We start from the raw sequence: 10,140 nt of genomic DNA, 5'->3' as shown, positions 1-10,140 counted from the left end.
TATATATATATATATATATATATAAATGTATGTGTGTGTATATATGTACTCATACATTTATGGATTTTCACATAAATCATATACCCTAGCATATAACATATATATACGATATTGATATTGAACATTTTGTTATCGCCTTGACAAATACTTATCAATAGACACAATGGGCACGAAGACATATCCTTATGAGACATCACTCCACGTAAATACTTATAACTTATTTATGTAATCTTTCGGGTGTGTTATTACATAGATACTTCATCGGAAAATATGGATTAATTTTACGACGTAAGTGTGAATGTCAAATGCTGCCAAAGCATTGCAAGTCAATAGGCCATATATATATATATATATATTTACCGGAACTCGTCAGCTAGTATTACATGAAAGGTCTCCTGATCAGTGATTTGTTGAAGACAAAAATAGGTCTAAAATACTATTTTTTTTTCAAATGCCAAAAGATAACTTTAGAGGAATCTGAAAAAAAAATCAACAGTTCAAAGAAATTTTTATCACAAAAATTAGGCCTATAAGATGTTACTTATTGAGACTATTTCATTATTATGAATTTTTTTTTGTTTGGGTAATTTTGTTAAATGTTGTTATGGTCATTATAGTATTGTTGATATTTTTGTAAGCTTTTCACAGCATTTGGCTGAACAAATCACTGTGTACCGTCTTGTCCATTATGCTTCAGTAACGTAGCACCCTCCAGTGGCACAGCTAGAAATCAGGTTTTAATACCTGATACAGATAGCCCATTGCGCAATGCTACTTGAGGGCTATCTGCGTTAACCGTTCCTAATTTAGGAATGACAGATTATAGACAAGGCAGCTAATCAATATCAGCCACCGCCAACTCTTGGACTACTCTTTTACCAATGAAAATTGGGTTTGACCGTCACATTATAATGCCCCCAAAGCTGAAAATGGGAGTCGAGTGCCCTAACCATTGCCATTAAATAATTTTATGATATTTATATTGGGGAATAAAAAAAAAGGCAATTTGTAGTCATACTATTGGGGTAAGGTCATGTAAAATCTAGTCATTTCAAAGAATATATATATATTGACTTTTTTATGCAGTGAAATGTTTTTATACTAATCTACACAAAAACGGATAAAATCAGGATGAACCTCGTAACTCGCTTTTATGTACGTCAATAATATTGACATTTAAAAAAAGAAATAACGACGCAAGTTAGTCTCACTTACGGGTTGATAACCCTGAGTGGGAGGTAAATTTCCATTTGTAAGGGGAAATAGAACCCATGGGATAAAAATGGATAATGCCAAAAATGGGGATTTCATTTCCTTTCTTGTTTGTTTGTTTGGAATTAAGCACAAAGCTACACAATGGGCTATCGGTGCTCTGCCCACCACGAGTATCGAAACGCGATTTCTAGCGTTGTAAGTCCGCAGACATACCGCTGTGCCACTGGGGGGCATTTCCTTTCTAGTGATCTCTTTTTAAATTTCCCATAGTGACCTTTTGACGTTTTAAAATATTAAGTCTGCCTTTTAATAGTGAAGGACTCCTTCACTAGCCAATACTGCATGCCATTAAGTCCCAACTAAAACAGGATAAGTGAATACATTATTTGAAAGAAAAAAAATCAGTGCATATTACGGGGCAAAAATACCATAGTGATCCTGCGTCTGTAAGCATCATGGCAACAGCCTCTTTTTTATCTTGCATGTAACCTGAAGTTCTAACCTTCAGAAGATGAAATCTCACCAGAGATTGCAGTAAAGGCACCTCAACAGCCACATCAGGGTCTTTCAAGCATCTGAAAAAAAGGTGCTGAACTGTTTGCTGTGCAATTTCCAAGGATAGATGCATAATCCGCAAGACACCATTTTATTATTACAGTTACTCTAGTTAATATTTTCAGTAATTCACCACTTTCACATGAATTAATGGAGAATATATGAAAGACAAAGCAGGATGATCAATAATATATGTACAACTCCCCCTTCTCCATTACGGATATTTTGTAAATGTGGAGGGGGAGGGGAGATAGGCTCACCGCTAGGGGAATTTTCAGAGTAGGTTGGTATGTGAGCGACCAATGCGCGTGTGCGAGAAAGCGGCAGAAGTCGTACAACTTCTACATAAACTGGATGGAGATTAGAACTTATTTAATCGACTAAGTTTTAGTAAGCCTCAGTGTGCATTATTTTGATTGTTGTGGTTTAATAAATGCAATAGAAATAAAAGAAATAAACAGTTCTGGTTTTTATTTAAGTGACAGTTCGGTGATGATGGCACAAAATACATTCCAGAACAAAAAAGAAACGATTCACATCACAATAACTACGACTTAGACATTGGTAATAAACTCGGATTATGTAAATTGCACAACAGAGGAGACTTATGTTATGTTCAAGCATTCAAGCAAAGCAAACACCGACCTATACATCTCACAAGCAGGATTTTTCTTAAGTAATTGCTTTGTTGGAAGTACACGAAAGCCCGTGAAGGCTTAATAAATATAAAAATAAAATTATATATATATATTCCATTCTTTCTTTAATGTAGTTTCATTAACAGTATTGGTTAAAATGGTTAATATATATATATAGTGTATTTATTTTTATTATTCTTTCACTCATTATATTGCATTGCTATCTTAGTATATGTAGTTACGAATAACGAATGTTCTGAACCTTGTAAGATGTTATTGGGATTATAACCAAAAACATTGATAACAATAAGGGCCAATGATGAATCAATGCATTCAAATCATTAGAAGTTTTTGATATTGTATACTCCTACTAAGAGTGATATATTAAATCAGTTCCATTATTTACTGGTTTATTTTTTAATTCTGATCTATATATCTTCGATCAAAAGCTATTGGCAATATTTTACTTAGTTTAATGACATTGTTAATTCTTAATTAAGTTCATAATAAGATAATGACAATAATATTATCTCAGAGAGTTTTAGAAAGGTGTATTATGTTTAATGATAATGATTGTTTCTGGTAATCTAGTTTTTATTGGAAATCAAGACTTATTTAAACGTGGTTTAGGAATATTATCAAATTCTACAGGGTTGGTTTGAAGTTCAGCTAACGACTCATACAAGACTTGGTTTCTTTCTTTGTTCAGTAAAATGATTCTCTTTTACGGCTAATCCAGCTATGTTCCCTTTTTCAACTATATTTATAAGAAGAAAAGAAACCTTTCCAGTCGTTTCATACTAACTGCTCTGACACAGATTGAAATGAACAAGTAATTACAACATGCACGATCTCTTTGCTGTAAAAAAAAGAAAAAAAAGAAATAGATAACAACTTCTTCCCAGAGGGATTGAAGTGAACAAATAATCACACCATGCACGATTCTTTTGTTGTAGAAAAACAAAACAACAACAAAGAAATAAGGAAGGACTTGCTCTCACACCGATTGAAACGATCAAATTAGCACAACATAATACAAAATATTTACGTCAGTAGAAAAGAAGAGACGGAGGGGGAAAAAAATCAAGAAAGATTACATACAGGCCAACAAGTTCCATAATCACTTCCACCCTCCATTATGCACGTAATGTCGGAAACACACACACACATTCAGTGAATGATCTGGGATGTGAGTCATTTTATATAGGAACCGCTCTGGAACATACCATCATGTGGCTGTATATTCAAGACTATGTCATAGCATAAAGAACTAACACTAAAAACGCTGTGGAGACATACAGTCTTATTAAAAAAAATGTACAGGGTGTACCAAAATTACTCATAAAAAAATAAAATGACATAAACAGAAAAAAAAAAGGATGAACTGGAAAACGCCGTATCCACACACACAGTTACGCTTCCACATGTCTACTTCTCTGCTTTTACTCAGAAGTTTGTATTAATAATTGTGAGTACAGCAGAAGCCGTAACGATAGAACACGCACCACACTTTTAATCTTGGTCTAGATAGAGGCTCAGTCACTTCGTCTTTTTCTGCGAGGGCCTTCCAGTGGCTCAGTGAAAATTCTGAAGGCTTAAAACGCTAAAAACCGAGTTTCGATACCCGTGGTTGGTACAGCACAAATAACCTACTGTGTAGTTTTTTGTTTAATAATAAACAAACAAGCAATTCCTGCGGAGACGACGTATTGTTGTTTATGAAACACTTGCCACCTGGTGGCGAGAAAACTTGATACTTTTAGTTACAGCTGTACTTTAATTTTTTCTTTTTGTTATTTGATAACATTTTATTCTTGGGCGAACAATTTTAATAAGCCTTATAACTTACGACACGGGTATATCTGTGAATTAAAAACATTTTATCTTCACGATATGTGTAAATTAATAATAAAAGACTTTTAATTTGTTATACCTATTGAATAACATTACTACGTAAAAAATACAATTTCTACGAACATAGCTTTCACGCTGTTTTATCACGATACAATAACTCCATTCTATGAAACTGTAAATATTACAGAATAATAATTCTTGCGTTAACAAAAAAAATGTAAAAAGAGAAAATATGTTGAAGAAATTCAATTTACTTTAAACTATTACCCTATCTTCTAGAATCTATATCATGTAGAATACACAGGTAAATGTAGCTTCTTTTTTTGCTTGGACACAGACAAAAATTAAAGTAAGAAAAAGGGGGAAGATCTACAAATCTAAATTTCCTTATATTCTCGTATCACGGAGGAGGATCTACAAATCTAAATTTCCTTATATTCTCGTATCACGGAGGAGGATCAACAAATCTAAATTTCCTTATATTCTCGTATCACGGAGGAGGATCTACAAATCTAAATTTCCTTATATTCTCGTATCACAGTGGAGGATCTACAAATCTAAATTTCCTTATATTCTCGTATCACGGAGGAGGATCTACAAATATAAATTTCCTTATATTCCCTTATCACGGAGGAAGATCTACAAATCTAAATTTCCTTATATTCCCTTATCACGGAGGAAGATCTACAAATATAAATTTCTTATATTCTCTTATCACGGAAGATGATCTACAAATATAAATTATAAATTTACTTATATTCCCTTATCACGATACAATAACACTCTCGTTTTACAAGAAAAAATCCTAGCATAAATCCAATTCACACTAAATAATTAGTCTATCTTCTACACCATAAAGAAAACATGCAGGTAAATGTAGAAGTAAAACTGTTTACCAGGAAACATATGAGGAGAAAGGAAGAATCCTATCTTCCTTCTGAAACAGCCACTTGAAAAGATCAAAGAGTCGCAGAAGTACTTTAAAAAACACTATTACGACGTTACACCTTTGTAGACTGAGTCATATTTATAAAAAACAATGTTCGTAAGAAAAATTTCAAAGTAAATAAAAATCAGCGAACGTAAAAGACATTTAGTGCGAACAATTTTCTTCCAGCAAAATGTAAATAATAATATTATCAATAAATTAGGTTCGAGGTTTTCGTACTATACTTCAGAGATAAAACACTCGTTTTACTATGACGACTGAACAGAAATATTATTAAGAACGAATATTCAACGAGACAGAGAAAGATAGAGGTTTATGAAGACAGTAAAAGTGTGTAATACAATATCCAGCTCTACTGTCTACACTAGAAGCTACTGTTAGACGTGACGTCAGCTATTTGATAACTGGTAGCAGCTAGATCCTTCAAAACCATTATCAGCTGAAACGACTTGTTTCCATAGTAACACAACAATGGCTTAGATAATACAATGATGAAAAATTTAGAATAATTGTATAGTGAAATGACAAGTTCAAAAGAATTACATAGTGAAGTGAAGTATTTAGAATCATTATATAGTCAAAGTGACAAATTTATAGGAATTATACAGTAAAGCAGCGAGCTTATAAGAATTATATAATAAAGTGAGGACATGGAGAGTGACTGGTATTTTCAGAACTGCTACAGTGAACTGTACAATACAAAATAAAACACACAATCAGTGATTTGATCTAAAATACTCAACAATGAATAATACAGTCACTGGACACATTAACATAATCATTTGTTTGGACGAAGTCTTCGTGTGAATGTAGCTTGCTAAACTGCCTTAATTGAGAAGTATCATATGGTTCTTTAGCAACTAAGTATCGTGTTTCTTGTTAAAGGATCAGATTTGTTCTGTGTAACATTAACAGGAGGCAAAGTGCCAGATCATCAGAATTACACAACAAGTTGACTAGGCCTCCAAATAGCATAAAATTTGATAAATAAGAGAGATCTTAAGACTGTTCGATCATTTTGACGGTATTATTTGTATCATAAATAATTCTTAATTCTGACTGGGGTATTCTGAGAGCCATTCACTCTGAATAGCTACGACCTTAGCTTCTAAATAATGAAAATTTTATTGCTCAATAGTTTATTTGGTTCCTTTGTTATGGTTTATCCATCATACAAACAGACAATCGTTTTCTTATTATCAGTAAGCGGTTTCATCTTGATGAAATTGTAATGGATAATATTGAGCAACTGATATAAAATACACATTTACTAGAGCTGAAAGTGAAACTTTAAACCTGAACGACATCTTATGCATAACCAGGCTAAACGGCTAGGGTTAGAGACCACTAGAATTAAGATATATCTGTCCCTAATTTTGAACTGCCGATCAGAAAAAGGCAGTCAGTCAGCAGCCCCCGCCACCATAAAGGTTTTTCCTCAGCACTCTGAGCCGAATAACGAGCCTGACTGTCACGTTTATAACGCACCCACAGCTGAACATGCGGAATTTGTTCAGCGGTATTACATGTCACGCTAATCACTAGTCCACGCCCGCACAATCTTCTACGGAAAGCGGTCTATGTTCATTTACATGAAATTTTTTACTATTGTTTTTTTTCTAATTAAAAATATTTTTCTTTTTCTTTCACGAAGCCACAAGCCTAAGTTTAATCAGTTTTAAGATTATATAACTCTAATGAAAATTACTTAAAATAAAATAGTGCCTTATTGGAATGTTAATTTCTTCTTTTTACTAGACCTTGACGACCAGTTTATTTGCGACAAAAAAAAAGAGGATTTTTCATTAAATTGTATTTAGAACTGGTGCTAAGCCATTGAGCCTTGGACATTGTTTTGTAATTTGAAAGGGAAGAATATAAACTGATAATCGCTAGAGAACCACAAACAACCTCTTTTACTGGAGCACATTACCAAAGAACAGTTGTTTTTGTTATTCTACTAATGTTACAAAGTAGTTTCATTTTTTTTTTCGTTAAGGTTTTTTTTTTTTTTGAGGCGCACAGAAACCGAGTCATTAATTTCGGCAAATTGTGAATCATCACCAGGCTCTTGGTCTCTCTCCCCCTCCCCTCTCCCTCCAACCTACTGATCAAGTTATACGAAGAACTAGAAAACAAAATAATAAATAGGACAGCTTTAATGAAAACTTGTTTGGTGTAACTGTGTAAGTTTCCTATAGTTGTTTACTGCAGTCATTTGTCCGGGATATCTTAGACAGTTAAGATAATTCACAACAAGCAGAGAAGAAACTTTATTGATGTCACTCTAGTGAGATCATGAACCTTGTTTTATTATCCGGAAAAACGTTTATGCGTGAAAATCTTTATACATTTGGGCTAGGCGTGGTTTAGTAGTTAACGTCCCCCCCCCCCACCCACACACACTGTGAATCACATGAATCTTGGTTCGCGTCCCTTTTCCGAAAAACCTCCCTCCGCATTCTGGGACCTATCATGAGTGCACTCTAAGGTTGTCGGCCAAATTCAGTCAGATACTAGTAGCCCAAGAGTTGGCGATGGTAGCTATTGACTAGCTTACCTCTAGTCTAGATGTTGATGCCGCGATACGATACGTATCTAGATACAGAAGTTTTACCAACGGTTTGTTACAAAGTTTGACAGTCCTGTCTGTAATTTATTATCTATATCACTAATATTGTCCTGTTACAATGTGAAGTAATTCTAAAAAGAAAAAAAAAAGGAAAATTCTGATTTATTTTGTATTTCTTATGGTGGTTACGAGTCTGGTAAAACTGATCGACTTCACATAAAATTAGGATAGTGAATATAGCAGATCAAATGTGTAGATTTATCTAAAAAAAAAGTTGGAAATTTATTTCGAGGATTTTAGAGATTACACAAAAGAAATATGTTAATTTTTAGACGGAGAAAAGTAATTTTTTATCTTAACATGAAAATTGCTTTACACTCGGAGCAGTGACGTCTTTGATTTCATATATTAAAACATTAATTTTTAGGAAAAATACTTTATTAGAAATTCTGATTTTTTTCTGTGCCAAAGACTTATAACGTTTACTGAAAACTTACCAAATTACGTGAAGATACATTAATCGATCCTACTCTATCGGACGATGTATCGATACAATCGTATTATAGTTTCATGATACTAGTGGCACAGCGGTTTGTCTGCGGACTTACAACGCTAGAAACCGGGTTTCGATACCCGTGGTGGGCAGAGCACAGATAGCCCTTTTCTGGCTTTGTGCATAATTAAAAACAAGCAAACATGATACGATACTCGTATTCTAACGCTGTATCGTGCCATCCTTACTCTAGTCTGACAGTTCAAAATTAGGGACGGCTAGCACAGATAATTGTAATCAACAAATAAACCTTATACATTAGTTATCTATATTATAAATTGTAAACGGGCCTGTGATTGTTGAGTTATAATGTTGTTTTTCAGTAACGGAAATGAAAACTAAAGAACAAAACGTTACGCGATACTCAACTTCCATGTTTGTACACAGTGTTGTATTGTTTGTATACTTAAAAAATATACTTTCTACAGTGTCATCAGTACAGAGACAATATGTACAGATTTACGTAAAGAGTACTGGAAACAGGAATGTTATCGTGGTTGTGATAGTGACAGATGAGCATAGTTTCATTTTGAGTTTACTTACAAATTACAAGTATTATTTCATTACGAGTTACAGTTATTATAGTAACGAAGAATATCTTGAAAAGTTTAGTATTTCAACCAACATTCAACTATCTAATAACTTAATTTGTAATAAAAAAGAAAAATATTCTTTGCTTTGTAAACAAAACCGCCCAATTTATGCTTGTTCTACGTTATTTTTGGTACAAGAACAGTGCTAAATTGTCCTCAAGTTCTTTCTTTTTCTCAGTTTGAAATTCACAGTGACAGGTCCTGTCTTTGTCTTTGATCCCTGGTTTACAGTAATGAATTAACAACACTTTGATGAAATGATAACATTCTGATCTTGTGCTCTGTCCGAATATAACAATACACCTAATAGTAACAGCGTTTCTTCATCTTTTTCCGACCGGACACCGTAATTCAGTGAATATAGAAATTATTGTAAAAATTTAGATGTAACAAGGTCTTGATCACATTTAGGCTTACCTCAGCACATCACCACCAAACTTCGTACACCGTTTCACAATTATTTATATAACATCCTATATAATATTATATCGTCCATATGTCTTAGAATGCCTAGTATTAGGAATAACGCTTCTCTCTAGAACATGTCAGAGAGAGCGATTCCAGTAATCTTATCTGGCGGCCCCTTTATCTTCCAGGACTATTACTGTTTACAAGGAAACTTCGAACTTCCGCTTAAATTTCAACCATATGGCCAAACTAAGGAACCTCTCTCCTTGTGGTAGGTTCCAACCACCCCTCACCCCTAAAGGCCATATGGTGAGATGATTCTCTTACATCGACAACTGACTTAATGGTTCACGTAAGTGAAACACGCTTTCAGTTTTACATTTTGAAAGTTTTCGACGAACGGGCAACGCCTCGGTTCTTCAATTTGCAGAAACATTCTAACAAAAATATTGACAACATTAGTTTTTGTAACTCAAAACAAATGAAATATTCTATATTCTAAAGCTATAACTTTGTGCTTCACAGCAAAATAAACGAACATCATGGCCTCATGTGTTAACGTTTCGGTAACTACATCCACATGGATGTTAAATAATTCTAAATCTAGAAAATACTTGAGGAGGAGAGCTGTGTTTTTCCATATTTTTCGTAGATCGATGAATGTTGAGCTCGGGGTTTCTTGTTTTTATCGATAGGTTTTTGATTGACGATGCCAAGTGTTTGTTTGTTTGTTTTTTGAATTTCACGCAAAGCTACACGAGGGCTATCTGCGCTAGCCGTCCCCAATTTAGTAGTGTAAGATT

The 10,140-nt window shown here is 33.8% G+C and overlaps 1 protein-coding gene across 1 annotated transcript in view; it reads right to left on the bottom strand.

Moving 5' to 3' along the window:
• LOC106458532 (collagen alpha-1(XVIII) chain-like) overlaps positions 1-10,140 on the bottom strand; it is a 187,963-nt gene that overhangs the window by 162,778 nt on the left and 15,045 nt on the right. The window lies entirely within an intron of this gene.

Source organism: Limulus polyphemus, unplaced genomic scaffold, assembly GCF_000517525.1.
Source record: "Limulus polyphemus unplaced genomic scaffold, Limulus_polyphemus-2.1.2 Scaffold481, whole genome shotgun sequence".
Taxonomy (NCBI): Eukaryota; Metazoa; Arthropoda; class Merostomata; order Xiphosura; family Limulidae; genus Limulus; species Limulus polyphemus.
This window is presented reverse-complemented; position numbering and strand designations above follow the sequence as displayed.